The sequence below is a fragment of the Anomaloglossus baeobatrachus genome, chromosome 1 (genome assembly GCF_048569485.1).
Source record: "Anomaloglossus baeobatrachus isolate aAnoBae1 chromosome 1, aAnoBae1.hap1, whole genome shotgun sequence".
Classification (NCBI taxonomy): domain Eukaryota; kingdom Metazoa; phylum Chordata; class Amphibia; order Anura; family Aromobatidae; genus Anomaloglossus; species Anomaloglossus baeobatrachus.
In genome coordinates, this window is record NC_134353.1 from 583,574,719 (window position 1) to 583,591,272 (window position 16,554).

Genomic DNA, 16,554 nt, shown 5'->3' on the forward strand with positions numbered 1-16,554 from the left:
CAAGACACTCTACACCACTCTTATCCATTGGCTGTTTTTGGTATTACAGTAAATTCCAAAGTAAGTTGCAATGTTCCTGAAAAAGGAAACACACTTGTTTATCTTAGATAAATTGTCGATCTACTATTACATCTATCTTATGGTACACTTCATAGTGTCACAATTGTTTCAGATAAGACATAACACTTTGCTCTGGTGTTAGAATTATTGGCATAAATAGATTAACTGTGCTGCCATGTAGACTTAAAAGGATTGTCCACTAATCAACAACCCCTTCTCATTCCCCATGTTTGCTGGAGGAGAGCATTAATTTTTTTAGAACTAAAGCAAAAACTTCTAACATTCAGTTTTAATAGTATAAATTTTAAAAGGGGTAAGGAGTAAACCCCAACACCTATGTTTCAAAAATTACAAATTTCAACTTCACAATGAAACAATAATACAATACAAGGGGGGCTGGCTCTCATATCGCCTAATCTCGCCCCTTCCTTGCCGCAGAGGGGCTTACCCTATAGCCTGCGCAGTTTGCGCCCCCTCTCAACGACGACTATCCCTTCAGGCCCTAATGCGACCCTAGCAAGTCTAAAGGTGAGAGTACTGACAAGGATTAAACAATCCAAAAATGAACCAACAATCAAATCGAATATAGATGATAAGGATAAACTACAACCAATGTGATTTAAATTGGGAAGATATCAAGGTGTAATAACCCAAAATATAACCACTTCTCAGTGTTTTCAAGTTGCTTCAAAAAGAAAACCACCCGACACGTTTCCCCTCATCTATCTGAGGTTCCTCAGGAGTGGACTAGAGAGTTAGTTCAAAAAGACAAAGCACAGTATTCAATACTGGTAGTCCTATATCACACTGGGAATCAAATGATGGTTAAATCTCTCCAATTAAACCAATATTAAACAATGTTCAGATGATAATTAAACCTAAATGTCTAAACCAACCAATGTCCTGGTGAACATTAAGGCATAAAGGGTTAACAGCAGATTCTATTCATATAACATTGGATGCAGATTTAATCAATAGTAACCACCACTCAAGATATAGAGGTTCCCCAACCCCAGTCCTCGAGGGCCACCAACAGTGCATGTTTTCAGGATTTCCTTAGTATTGCATGGGTGTTGGAAGCATCAACTGTGCAGGTGATTAAATTATCACCTGTGCAATACTAAGGAAATCTTGAAAACATGCACTGTTGGCGGCCCTTGAGGACTGGAATTGTGGACCCATGATATAGAGCATTAGCTACTTATCTTAAACCCTAGTGTTCTTCAGATGCAGGACATTCGTAAAAGGACTCCCTAGATGAAAAACGGATCCAAAATCTCCAGTGCAGCCATTACTCGTTTCCTCACATCATCACCCTCCAGCCCAGATGCGCTCAAACAGTAAGGGTGTGAGTTTCACAAGAGCATTTTCATGGGAGCAGAGTCTGCACGCTCTCTCCCATGAGGTTGTTACATTACGCGAGCAGCACACCTGATCACTGCTTGCTTCTTTCTTCTTGCCTTCAGATATATGAGTACTTAACAGGAAGCGACAGCTGCGACTAGCTGCTCACTTCTTGTTAATTACTTATACGTTCAAAGGTGAAGAAAGAAAAGCCAGTGCGGGGTTTGCGTGACGTAACAACTTCGTGTGAGCTTCAGGTGTGCGGGTGCTGACTCTGGTGGAATAGCACCAATATAGGAGGAGCGTAAAAACTTTATTTTAATTAGGGCAAACAAGGGTAATGAGAAGGGCTTGTCCTAGTAGTAGACAACCCCTTTAAACCCCACACTTTAGGCCGGTTTCACACTTGCGTTGTTTTGACGCAAACGGAATCCGTCACTAATGTATTACAGTTCATTTATTTACAGTGGAAGCGCGACACCATGCTATTCTGTGCTTCCTGCACTACCCGCATGTGTCCACATGGTGTCGCGCTTACACTGTAAATAAATGAGCTGTACTACATTAGTGATGAATTCCATTTGCATCAAAACAACGCAAATGTGAAACCGGCCTTAGATAGCTGTTGGCCCAATGATGGTTTGGTCGATATTTTAGCTGACAGCTATCTTTCCCGACCGGATAACTCGCTCTGCCGTACACTCTTGCGTTGTCTATGAGATAGTCACTGTCAGCCATCTTTAGTGGCAGTTTATCCCTATGACTGCCAATCCTTTTGGTTCTCTAAAGAAAGGAAATAGAAGAAATTGCTGAAAAGACAAGAGACACAATATGGAGGACATATCCTTGAGGGATAAAAGGGTGACAAAGAGGGAATTGCTCACCTTGAGGGGTTGTGATCACTCACAACCACCACAGAAGTTTGGAAATCCTAGGCGACAGCAGTCTCTATGAAATAGATATAGCGTAGATGGAGAAGTGAAGGGGTTAAGACCGCGCTGCCGAGGTCATGGATCAGAGTTATTGAAGGTGATTTTATTCTACGTGTTTCGAAGGCTATGCTTCCTTCCTCAGGACAAATCACAAATATGCAACAAGCCTCTGTAATGTTAAGCTATATATAAAGAAACAAATTAGTTTAGAATTCAAAAAACGGCGCTCAGGTATCAGCCTGGTCACCTGACTGATCTTCACGAGGTGGGGAGGAGAATAGGAGCAGAAATAAAATGAAAAACAGAAATTATACAAAAATGTAACAACAATTAATCTGTGATTTTGTGAGCGAAATACTCTGCTTATATGCCCTTGGAATTCCAAATTATTAAGATTTGTTTTACAAGCGCTTGGAGAAATCAATGCATCACAGACAAATGTGGTGTACTGAAGGTTTCTAGTTTATTACATCATGTAACCAGCTTCTATAGTACCTCACACAATGAAATTACCATGCACCAATAAGAGCCGCAGGGGTACGTGCAGAAATGTGAAACGTCCCCGCCCATCAGTGTAAGCTTAACCCTATGACATCATTCATTTGGTTTCTATAGAATACAACATGGTTTGTATTCATACAATTTCTATAATAAATTATTCTAGCACATCTTTAATATATTTTGAATTTTGGTATTCTATTTCACTTGGTATGGAACTTGGAGATTTGGTTGTTAAAGTATGACATACGAGTTGGAGATGGAGAGTGTGATATATAATCGGCTCTTAGTAAAAAAAAAATGTAATTGTGACCTCACCATTTGTGAAAAAATGAATTAAAATAAAATCGCCTTCAATAATTCTGTCTGATCCATGACTTCGGCAGTGCGGTGTTAACCCCTTCTCTTCTCCATCCACGCTATATGTAAAGAAAGGAAATGCCAGATCCTTACCCACCCCCAGTATTGTCTGTAACACATTAGACCATCGGCTGAAGCCATTGATATCAGCAGGTTCAGACAATGTTAGTCCAAAAGAAAAGACAAAACTAGACTGTCACATGGATTCGTGCATGAAACCTAACATGTTAGTTCACTACTTGATGAAATACACCCAAAACAATAGGACATATTGAGGTGTAATTAAACAAGTTACACAGTTAATAATGTGTAACTACCAAAGTCATGTGATACAATGAAGTGTTTTTGTGCCTATAATCTTGATCTGTGCTATAAACGTTCTACTAGGGACTCCTCTCAAGTGTCAAGATGATGTCTGAGCTTTATCATCTGAAGTCAATGTCAATAATACTTTACTAATATCTCTCAAGTTCCTTTTGTTTTATTCTAAACGCCATATAACATATCATTATAATATTAAATACAAGATAAGTCAATAATGTGGCCATGCCAGCAGCGAGGAGACTGACTAGTCCGTACTGGAGCACCGCCTACACGACTAAATGTATAGTTTACAAATGGAATCTAGACTGGAAGTAGTGACAACAGAATAGTTGTTTCATACTGTTCAAACCATTTTCCGACTGGGTAATTTTTCTTTTGTGTTTTTTGTTTACATTTTTTCCCCCTTCCTCCAAGAGTCATATTTTTTTTTTTTATTATTTTGTCATGTGCAGCTTTTCAAAGACAACATTCATTTTATTATACAGTCTACTAACTATGCAGAAAAAGCCCCCCCACATGTCAGCTGATTCATGCTGCCCAAACTACAGACCGCATGAATCAGACCTAGCTGCACAATTCCAACTTAGTATATTTCTGTTTGAAATACTCTGGTTAAGTTTGAAGATCTGGTCGGGGGCCATAGCCGGAGTCTGGTGCCACTCCTACTTAGCTTTTGCTTGTGGTGCCCCAGTTGATTGACATTTCTTTTCCATCGTGCGAGACTTGTTAATCACCTGGAGCAGCGCTGGGAAGAGCCTAGCAGATACAGCACTGGATTAGTCTCACCTCCAGCTATGTTCCGAGGCCAAATCTTTAATACTATATCTTTGAAACACCAAAGAATTTCAGGGAAAAATATACCTGGATGAATGGCTCATTTGAAAGATAAGCCAGCCCCCTTCTCTGGACACCGGAAACTCTACAGTGTTGAACCACAGCTAGAAGCGAGATCGGTGATCATACCTTAAGACTGAGATAATTCAAGAATATTAATATTTTTCTTTTTACTTTCATATAATAAAACTGTAATTCACTATCATACACTGTAATATGAGGGGCTGCTGATAAGTCTTTGGCTTTACCCAGAAAGAAACAAGATAGGATGATGAAACTTTACATTTATTCCACATACTCTCTACTGATTTCAACACACTTCTTACATCAGTATTCCAAGTTCTGTAAGCCTAGCAAAAAGAAGGACTTTGGTTGTGCCTCAAACCAGGCATCCGTAGCACACATGGCATCAGAAATGGTGTAAAATTTGGTACCCTTGAGGTGTTTCTTCAGGTTTGGAAACAGATGATAGTCGAAGGGAGCTAGATCTGGTGAACAAGGTGGGTGATCAACCAGCTGGAAGGCCAGTTCTGCCAGTTTTGCCATGGTTGCTTGTGCAGTGTGAGCGGAGGCATTGTCTTGCAGAAACAAGATTCCTTTGGACAGTTTTCCGCAACTTTTGGCCTTCAGAGCTGTTTTCAATTGGTCCAAAAGGTCAAAGTAATACCTTGCATTGATGGTGGAACCCTTTTGAAGGTAGTCCACTAGCAGTACGCCCTCCTTATCCAAGAACACCGACGCCATCACTTAAGTGGCTGATTTTTGCACCCTGACCTTCTTTGGATGAGGAGGACCACTGTGCCTCCACTGTTTTGACTGCTCCTTGTTTTCAGGGTCATACAAATAAATCCAGGTCTCATCCATAGTGACCAGTCGATCTAGGAAGTTCTTATCAGTCCGGAAACGCTGACAAATGGACCGGGAAGTTTTCACTCGCATGCTTCTCTGATTTGTTGCAGATAGCTTCCTCATGTCCAAATGTTCATGGATAATGACACAAACACATTCACAGGAAATCTCTATGATGTCTGTGATTGCTTTAGCTAAAATTCGTCGATTCTTCAGTATGAGGTTGTGCACAGCATTGACGATCTCCGGAACAAAAAACTTTTGGTCGTCCAGGACGTTCCTCATCATTGGTGCTGAAGTGGTTTGTTTTAAATTTGGCAACCCAGTTCTTAACTGTGGAATATGAAAGGCATTGCTCCCCCAATGTCTGCGACATATCACCATGAATATCCTTTGCGGACTTTCCTTGCAGAATTAAGACTTTTCTCACTTCTCTGCTTTCAGTTACTGTGAATATCACATTAGACTCCAACATTTTATTTCCTGCGTGCGTAGAACACTGTTGCCATAAGAAACTAACACAAAATTTTGAAAACATATATTAGACACATAAGGCTTTTGTGTGATGTAACATTCATTACCATAGAAATAAAAAAAGATCACAAAGCCAAAGACTTATCAACAACCCTCGTACAACAACTTTTTAAAGCTAGACAACCCATTTAAAGAGGATCTGTCGTCAGATTTCTCAATATGCACTAGATACATTATTAGAACTGAAGAAGCTGATGTACTTTGAAAATCTATGTCAGGATGGCTGTATAATCCTTTTGAAGGTTTCCTGCCTGATATTAAAAGGAGCATTCCAGCTGTAGCTGGACTCGGGATGGCTGTATAATCTTGATATTAAAATGAGCATTTTCTGACCTTGTAATTCAAAGAGATTTCATCTTTACCTGAATTTTCAATTTTTCGCTTTCATTTTTCTCTCCCTGTCTTCAAAAAGACATAACTTTGTAACCTTTCTATATAGTAATTAGGATTGTTTTTAATTACACCATTCACTTTATAACATAATGTACTGAAAAAAAACACGAAACAAAAAAGTGATGAAATGATTTGAACGTCCCTTTTATTGTACTTTGATAGGAGATGCATTTATTTATGTGTTTACTGTTCGGTTTCATTAATATTTTTATTTTCAAAGGTCAGACATTTAGGTACAATGTGATAAGAAAAATGTTCAATTTTTGAACATTTTTAATTTTTGCATTTTCAAATTGGGAAAAGGGAGGAAATCAAACTTCAATATTTTCTAATTTTTTATTATTTTTCATTTTTTTAAGTCCCTGAACCTGCCATCTGATGATATTCTGTCAAGAGTAGCCTGTAGTTTGGCTTCTCAAAGATGGGGTAGGTCCCTATAGCCATAGCAGCTAGTGAGCACGTTGTGATTGGGAGGATAGGGGAATGCCAAGCCCAAACCATAACAGCTGCACTCTGACTTGCTAAGATATGTTAAAAAGGAATATAGGAATATTAACATATAGGGATCCAGCATTAAGAGCTACGCCTTGACGTTGGCTGCTGGGCTCACATAAAACTGGCCTTATTAATATGATTAGTATCTCCATTTGTATCTGTTTTTTCTTAGCAGTAATGCATATTATTCATTAACAAATCTTAGCATTTCAAAGTGCAACTGTCTTTTTTGTTATAATATATCTCATGTACAGTATGCACCTGTTCACACTTGCGTTTTATAAAGTGACATCAGTTTTTTACTTAAGCCCACACCCCACATATGCTGCATATGTATGTCGTACATCAGAAAGAGGTTGGAAAAAAATGCAGTTTGGATTGTGAAATCTGGTGACACATCCGCTTTAAAAGTTTAGTGGGAGATTGCTGGAATCCAAGTCTTGCAACAATCTCTCATTAAATTGGATAAGTACTGCTGCTTACTTTTGCAACAGAAAGTTAAGGGCACAAATAAGGTTACATCTGAAAATACCTAATGGCACTGCACAGTTGGCATGTATCGTACTCTTGTACCTTTCATGAATAGTGAGTGGTGTCGGGCAACCCCTTTAATGATAATGAGCATCTAATTAACAAACATAAATTAAATTATTACTGAAAAAACGTATAATAAGCTAATAAAATTATATAGAAGTTCTAAAATATCTAATTACATTATAAATAGGCATAAATAAAGTTTGTGGGACACCCCTGTTTTTCTATTGCTTGTTTCGTAATTTTTTACATTTTTGACATTTAGTTTAGACTGAACCAAGATGGGTTATAATTGGGTTCCTAACTCTGTTGACATGGGAGAAAATGTTTCTTAAAAGATCCGCTGACGCTGCTTTATGATGAATGTGCTCTTGATGTTTTACTAATCTGCACTAGCATAATATTTGTAGCTGGTAGCTGTATGCTCTGTTTATTTTCTTCACATATTTCAGATGGTTTTATCAAGTGAATGCTCATTTCTCTTGCCAAAAATATCAGTCATGAACAAAGGAATTTGTCCTTGTTATAATAAAGGAAAATCTGCAATCAGCTGAATGCATACAAAATATTGTTATTAAAGAATACAAAATGTAAAAGTGTTATATATACAGTATGTGTTCAAAATGTGATTTAGTTGGAGCATTCCACTTTTTGTGGAACAAGTAAAACAGGACTTAAATGCTACCCATTAAAGGGAACCAACCAGCAGGATTTTCATATATAAAGTAAAGCCAGTGCCATACCGGTGCTAGGATGAGGAATGTAAGCATACCTTTTGTTCAGAGATTGGATGTTTTATTTCAGAAATATGTACAAGTAAAAGTCCAGCAATGCACTGCTATTTGATTGACAGGTGCAACAGGAAGTGAATATGTGGGTCGGGTCTTGCTATCTAATCCTACTCCTGTCTGCCTGCCTCGTCTTCCTCCCCTATCGCCATCATAGACATTAATTCCGGGCATGCAGACAGACGGGTGGAAACAGATTACAAAACCTGATCCTCATATTCCCTTCCTGATGCACCTGTCAATCAAATAGCAGTGCTTTGCTGGAACTTTACTTGCACATATTTCTGAAATAAAGCATCCAATCTGTGAACAAAAGGTATGCTTACATTCAGCATCCTAGCTCCAGTATATCACTAGCTTTACTTTATAAATGAAAATCCTGCTGGTTGGTTCCCTTTAAAGTCAGGGCACAGTAATCATTTATGGCATACTGTATGCAGGATAAGTATTTGATAGATAAATCTCTCTGCAACAATCCCTTCCTCCATATCTAGGGTCTGATTGGAGAGCTGATTGCAAATGTGTGATCATTACTTCATTCAAAATAGTCACAAGATGATATTGAGTGATCTCTCATCTTAATATAACTGGTGGTCTCAAGTAATCTATCAGACATTTATGGAATATCCTATAGATTTCCATAGAATGGGTGCAGTACAGGAAACAATTTAATAATGGGAGTGAGAAGATGCAAAAAGTGTGTATGAGACTCGTAGGTCATTGGAGCAAGGGGCACAAGTGTAAATATGTGTTTAGACTTCGATTCCTTTTTGGGGTCAAGTATCGGTCTAAGAATGTCTACAGCCCTGCTGAGGGGTGAAGATTTAAGGGGATGCATATTATAAGATTGCACTTAGACCCTCAAGCATAAAGCCCTCCATACACTTTAGATGACTGTCGGCTGAACGATGGCTCAGCTGATCGTTCGGCAAATAGTGATCTCGCCTAACTCATACATATGAGTGCTCACTCAGCCGAGTGCTCCTCTGTTCGCTATGAGAGCTGCTACCAAACATCTCTGGTGGTGGCATATTTCCATAGAAATAAGAGAATAAAAGGATCGCCAGTCCAAAATCCAATATACTCGGTCCTTATCTTCCCTAACACTGTCTGTTGGAAGAAAAGTCAGGCCTCCCTATACACATTAAACTGTCAGCCCAACCTGTTAATATTGATGGTTCAGCTGATATTAGTCTCATATGTAGGGTGGCACAGTGGCTCAGTGGTTAGCACTGCAGCCTTGCTAGGGTCCTGGGTTCAAATCCCACCAAGGACACCATCTGCAAGGAGTTTGTATGTTCTCAGTGTGTTTGTGTGGGTTTCCTCCTGATTTTCTGGTTTCTTCACACACTTCATAGACATACTAATGGGGACCTTAGATTGTGAGCCCCAACGGGGACATTGATGACCACGCCTGTAAGGCACAGTGGAATTAATAGTATTATATAAGTGAGTAAAATAATTAAATAGGTATAGTGGCATTAAGTTGTCCCTCCAAAAAAAGTTAGTCCTCAGTTGTAGATTTGTCTTTGGAACCCAAGAGCTACAAGTTACTCCTCTACCACAGTGGGTTTATGTGTTTAAAATATTTTTTATTTTGAAAATTTGTGGGGAAGTACAAATTTGAAAGAGTTGTATTGTCATTGCATTAATCATTCTTATATTCTATAATCTTACCATTTAAGTACTATAGAAATGGGAAAGGGAGTAAGGATAGGAAGAAGAGTATGGGGTTGAGGAGAGAAGTGAAATTTTTATTGGGGAAACTGGGAAGATGGGGAAGGAAAAAGGGAGGGAAAGTGGGAAAGGGAGAACATCTAATAAGTTGGTTGCAATATGAGAGAGAATATGAGGATTAAACATATACAACAGTTATAATTGAGAACTATGAAATATATCACATTTGTCAACGTCTAGAGGATTTCAATATTATAAGAAAACCCAAGCTGAAGGCTAAATAATAAGATGAACACAAAGACAACCACATGTTAGGATTCAATTAGTAGGATCATCTGATCTCATGTAACGCCTTGGCGGTATTGATTCCATGGATTCCACTGCCGGAAATATTTCGGGAAATTATTGTTAATAGTGGCATAATGTTTCTCAAAATTGTTGTGTTGGGCTAATGCTTCAATAAGTTGTGTAATAGATGGAGGGAGGGAATTTTTCCAGTTGGCTGCAATAAGGGATCTGGTGGTGAGGAAGATGTGGATAATAACAAATTTGAAGGATGGATCAATCTGGTCAAGGTCTAGAGAGAGGAGAGCTAATTGGGGGGTAATAACTATGTTGGAATGGGTGATTTGATTAATTAGTTTGGATATTTCTAACCAGAGGTTTTTTAATATTGGGCAATCCCAGAAAATGTGCCACAGTGGGTTTATGTTGGAGTGATACAGTGACACGTAAGAATATATGGTAATAGTCCCTGAAAAACATTTTTTTTGTTCATACTGCTTAAACAATATGTGAACATACCCTTAGGGCTCATTCAGACGAACCTATTAAACATCAGTGTGCTGTCATTATACAAAACGGGTACCATGTGGACAGCACACGGACCAATACAAGTCAATGTTGTAGTTGCAATAAACTTACACATGGGGACTGATGGTCTGCGTGTAAAAATTCTTTCCAGTATATAGTACTTTGATTCATATTCCAGATTAGACTCACCCATTAAAAGTCAATGGGTGTGTAAAAACAATTAAGGGTTACCATCTGTATGTCATGCGTTTTTCACGGATACATTACTATTCTAAAGATAGGGATGCTTACTTGTCCTTTATTATTTGTGAAATTGTTATCGTAAAAAACAGATGCCACACAGATGGCCAAAACAGAAATACGGAGTGCATATTGAAAGGGAAGACATTTTTTTTTTCTGGACGTGAAATGTATGATTTTGTATATGTTAGTGTGAACCTGGCCTTACAGATATAAGTTTATGAGGACATGTGCTTAAAGGGAACCTGTCAAGTGCAATAAGCACCCAGAAGCACAAGCAGTTCTGGGTACATATTGCTAATCCCTGCCTAACTGTCCCTGTATACACTAGCATAGATAAAGGGATCTTTAGAAAAAGTATTTCTAAAAATTCTTTATAATATGCTAATGAGCCTAGGGACTAGTTGTGAGGGCATTACTTTCCCTGATTAGTCTGCCCTCTTAGCATGTTAGTGTAATCACACAAAGATTATAAGCCATCTGTTTTCTTTATATGTTCAAGTGAAATAGTATGTCCCAAGAATGACAAAAGTATTTTAGGAGTGATACCTTTATAGGCTAACCAGAAAAAAATCATATGAGCAAGCTTTCAGAGCACAAAGGCTCCTTCTTCAGGCAAATTACAAATGTTCCAAAGATTGATAATAACAGGACCTCTACAGTTTATGAGTCACAACAGCCCAAAATATACAAATAACAATTTATGCAGCCTGAAAGACCCCAAGTGTCAGTCTGCAGGACAGGGGACTGGGTTATACTTCCCCGGCTATTCAACTCCCACCCCTTGCTAATAATGGAGCCTACCCAGGGACGCTACTACAGACGGCGACACGTGGTCCTTCCAGGAGTACAATCCTACAACCACCTCCCACGCTATTCCCAATATAACAGGGGTACCTGGCCTTGTTCCCAATAATTCCTCAGAATGAAGCAAACATATTTAAATATCTCACTATACAGTGTCCTATACCTCACTGTCTCCAGACAGCGCAATGTAGCAGAGGCGAACTTGTCACTTTAGCATTGGTATATTACTTGTAGAACCTCACAGCTTAAACTTTGACAGGCTTCTTTTCAGAGAGAATGTCCCAGGATAAAACAATAAGTACAGTTCCATTTCAGCGTTAGCTTTCAGTGAATAGCCTTGTTTAAAGTGTCTTTAATCCTGACTAACTATCCCTAACTGGCTAACTTTACACAGACCGGGTCTCCAGAAAAATTGTTACAAATGATTTGGTCCGTTTCAAAAGCACACAGATCCCTCTGTCTTTGGCGATATTCAGAGCTCCAGCCTTTCTTCAAGATGGCGTCGGTCACCTACTCCTACTGCAGTTAACACAGTCTTCTACTTCCTGGATAATCTCCACCAGGTCCTTTTTGGTAAAGACCCCAAAAATCAAACACGATGTCCACTCAGGTGGTTCCCCTTGTCCGGGGATGAAAAGATAGAAATAATAAAAAGAAAAATCCACAAAAGAAACACAGTAGTCGAATTTGCCAGGTCACCAAGCAGAGCCTCGAACAGGTCCCACGCACGTCCTTCTTCTCTCTATTGTTTGCCCGGGATTTCTTTTGCTCACCCACTCCCTGGCTGAAAGTTAGTTAAAAGGAACCTGTGACCAGATTTGGTGACTATAAGCTGCAGCCACCACCAGTGGGCTCTTATATACAGCATTCTAACATGCTGTATATAACAGCCCAGGCCGCTGTGTAGAACATAAAAAACACTTTATAATAATCACTTAGGGGTCTGTGCAATGCAAACTGGTCAGATGGGTGGCGCCGTTCTCCAGGACTGGCGCCTCCTCTTTCGGCCATCTTTGTCCTCCTTCTTCTGAAGCCGGCGTATATAACGCATCCTACATCATACACCCTCGCTGGCATTGAAGTCCTGCGCAGGCGCACTTTGATCTACCCTGAGCATGGCAGATCAAAGTATTGTAGTGCGCCTGCGCAGGACCTTAATACCGGCATGTGTACATGACGTAGGATGCGTCATGCATGCCGACTTCAGAAGAAGGAGGACTAAGATGGCCGAAAGAGGAGGCGCCGGTCCCGGAGAACAGCGCCACCCATCTGACCAGTTTTCACCACAATGCCCTCTAGGTGAGTACTATAAAGTGTTTTTTATGTTCTACACAGCAGCCAGGGCTCTTATATACAGCATGTTAGAATGCTGTATGTGACGCCCCTGACTCCATCACGGGTGTCACAGGGAACTGCACCCTGTCTCTCATGGTGCAGAACTCACCCTCCATGGTTCTGGGATCCTAACTACTGGTATTGCTTCCATCAGCACTCAAATCCTAACCACACCTCAATCCACACCCTGTCAGGTACACCACTGGGTGGTCTAGCTGGAAAAGGGCCACCCACCTAGGGGTCAGGCAGACTGGTGGGAGGGAAGAAGTCAGTCAAGTAGTAGCCCTCAGAGAGTGAGGAGCTGAGGGAGTTGGAGGTTCCTTGTGTGACCTTGGTTGGGTCGCAGACGGTGGTCTGGGACTAGAGGAGTTGGAGATCTGGTCACAGGGTATTGGAGAAGGGTGCCCAGACTTAGTTTTGGAAAACGGTTGGCACCGAAAAGTCCAGTAACCAGACCGGTACCGAGCACGGTGGGGTACAGGACTCTAGATCAAGGAGTAGCTTCACGCAACCTGGTAATTCACATGTAGAGGATAGTCTCTTTATGAACTTTCCCCAAGAGCTCAGAGATCGAAGGCACCAACACAACGAGGGGGATAGGGCTTTTCAGCGTGTGCGGCCCACTGAAATCCCAAGTGTCAGCCATCGAGAGCATAGCTCCCCTATTTAGATATAGGGAGCGGGACCCTGACAGCTTCAGGCCGAAGGGTCACTCAGAAACATCTATATAATTGTGCATGGAGGCAGCGGCGGTACTCCCCTTACCGTGAACCACGGGTGGTGTCACGAACACTTATCCCATGTAAATACCCCCCTTCCTTTTGAGTGGCTGCAAGCCCCCGGGTCCAGAGACCATCGAGCCACAGCGACCCCAGATCCAAGCAGTCGACTGCTGCAGGGGCGGCACACTGTATATTAGAGCCCACTGGTGGTTGCCGCAGCTTACAGGGCCCAAATCTGGTGACAGGTTCCCTTTAAAGTCTGTTTATAGAGATTATCTGCTCCACAGTCGCATCTTGTGGCCAATCTAAGCTATAGCATTAAATTGTCAGACATACTGGTGTTGCACCCTGTTACATTAGTATGCCCACAGGGGAGTGCTAACATGCTATTCAACGCAGCGTCTCCAGTGGTGATGTGAATACCTGTGTCAGCGGTGAACGCTGAGCTGAATGTCCCTGCACTTCTGGTCATGCCCACTAGACCTGTCTGAAGCCAGGATGCATACACATTCAGCTCAGTTTTCACCGTGGACACAGGTACGTGCATCACCGCTGGAGATGCTGCATTGAATAGCATGTTAGCACGCCCCTGGGGGTGTACTAACATGCTAAGAGGATGGACTAGTCGAGGGAAGTAACACCCTCACGACTAGTCTCTGGCCTCATTAGCATACGATAAAACATCTTTAGAAATACTTTTTTCTAAAGATCTCTTTATCTATGCTAGTGTATACAGGGACGGTTAGGCAGGGATTAGTAATATGTACCCAGAACTGCTCCTGGGTCTGGGTGCATATTGCACCTGACAGGTTCTCTTTAATTTAGGGGTAAGGCATATGTTTGTTTGGTCTCCATTCCAGACTGAGCAGTTGGGAGTTGGGGAGGGTTTCTGTTACTAAAAGCTACTTTCTGGCTGTAAATGAAAAAAGTCAAAATAATGATGAGGGGCAGATTTAGAAGAAGAGATAATGCTTGCATGCATACACTTTGACATGTGATAGCATGGAAAACTTACCATTGCTGAAACTATACAAATAATGCATTGTTTATTTCCCTATATATTGTCTTTAAGAAGCTGGTATGTTTTTTTCTGTTTATTTTATAGTGTCTCTTTATTAAATGTATGTAAAAGAAACAGCTGCTTATTTTATGGGTTTAGTTAAAATGTCATTGTACAATGCATTATAATAGAGAAGTGGCTTGGATGCATTGTATAGAACATGAATAGGAAACAGAGAAAATATGGAACTGGGAATTTTGCCATGCCGGGATAAGCCCCTGGCAGGTACACATCCTGCGTTCCAGTCATTTTGTTTAGGAATGAAATGCCTGAAAAAGGCTCAAATATACTTGTACTATTGAAGGGAAAACAGTCATTGAAATGCTGCGGACTTAATATCAGCACTACATGTTGCTATCCGTGTGTTTTTTACACAGTGTATAGATAGATTTCATCACCTCAACCTTTTTTAAGACTTTAAAGGCTGCTTTACACGCAGCGACATCGCTAGCAACGTCGCTGGTGAAGCACCCACCCCCTTCGGTTGTGTGTCACAGGCAAATCGCTGCCCGTGGTGCACAACATCGCTAACACCCGTCACACATACTTACCTGCCTAGCGACATCGCTGTGGCCGGCGAACCACCTCCTATCTAAGGGGGCGGTTCGTTTGGCGTCACAGCGGCATCACTAAGCGGCCGCCCAATAGAAGCGGAGGGGCGGAGATGAGCGGGCCAAACATCCCACCCACCTCCTTCCTTCCTCATTGCGGGCGGCCGCAGGTACGGTGATGTTCCTCGTTCCTGCGGTGTCACACATAGCGATGTGTGCTGCCGAAGGAATGACGAACAACCTGCGTCCTGCAACAGCAACGATGTTCGGGAAAAGAACGACGTGTCAACGATCAATGATTAGATAAGTAATTTTGATCATTAACGGTCGTTCCTGCGTTTCACACGCAACGACATCGCTAACGAGGCCGGATGTGCGTCATGAATTCCGTGACCCCAGCGACATCTCGTTAGCGATGTCGCAGCGTGTGAAGTCCGCCGCTTAATACACTGGGGATTTTCTGCCCTGTGTGAAACATACTATTTATGATATAACTAAAATAGAAAGGAATTTTAATTTGCTCACAACTAAAATGTATTAATTTTCATCTGGTCTGTCACATTCACCATTTACATATCCCAAGGTGTACTTCTTTTTTTTAATTTCCCACTTGCTCTTTCACATTATTCTGTCTTTAGAAACAAAGGGAATTTATGTAAAAAATGTATCCATTGCTCAACTGATGTTAACGAAAGTGAGACCCCATGTGTTCGTTTGCATCCGTTGTTATAACAAAAGAAAAGGCACGCTATGTTCTAAATCTGTCAGAAATGGAACCCAGATGGGCGCCATAATAATCGATACGGATTTGCTTCCGCTTGCATCAGTTGTACAATAGATTTATCTTTGGAATTAATTCAATTTATTTGGTCATAACACCGGGAGAGACAAATGTATGTCAAAACACAATTGTGAACGTAACTGTATTTCTCAAAGCATGTGTCACGGACGTCTTCCATTGTTTGGAGCCTTGTGACAGGTTTGGGCCCATAGTTTCTTTTTGCCTTGTGAGACTCTGGAGATGAAATGTATTTTCTTTTTTTTGGGTGTGGCAAGGGTGAATGTCAGTTTTCGTTGCCAGCAGGTTCGGATTCCTTTTCTCAGGTGAATCTGGTTTGTGACCACTCCATCCCCTATATATGGTCACATCTCCCTGTAGATGGTGCCAGTAATACTGAATCCTCAGTCTGAGATTTAGCCTTGAGGTGGAAGGAGCTGCTGGAACTCCTGCTGTCTGAAACGGTCTGAGCTGCAGTCCTGGTGTCTGACTGTAGCCAAGAGGTTGACATTTAGCCTTTGTTATTCCCCTATTTGTCTTCCTTTTCTTTTTGTGGTTTTTGTGTAGCTGTAGGACTAGTGTTCCTCGCTGGTCATCTCACTAGTGAAGGTGAGCTCAGGGTTTTG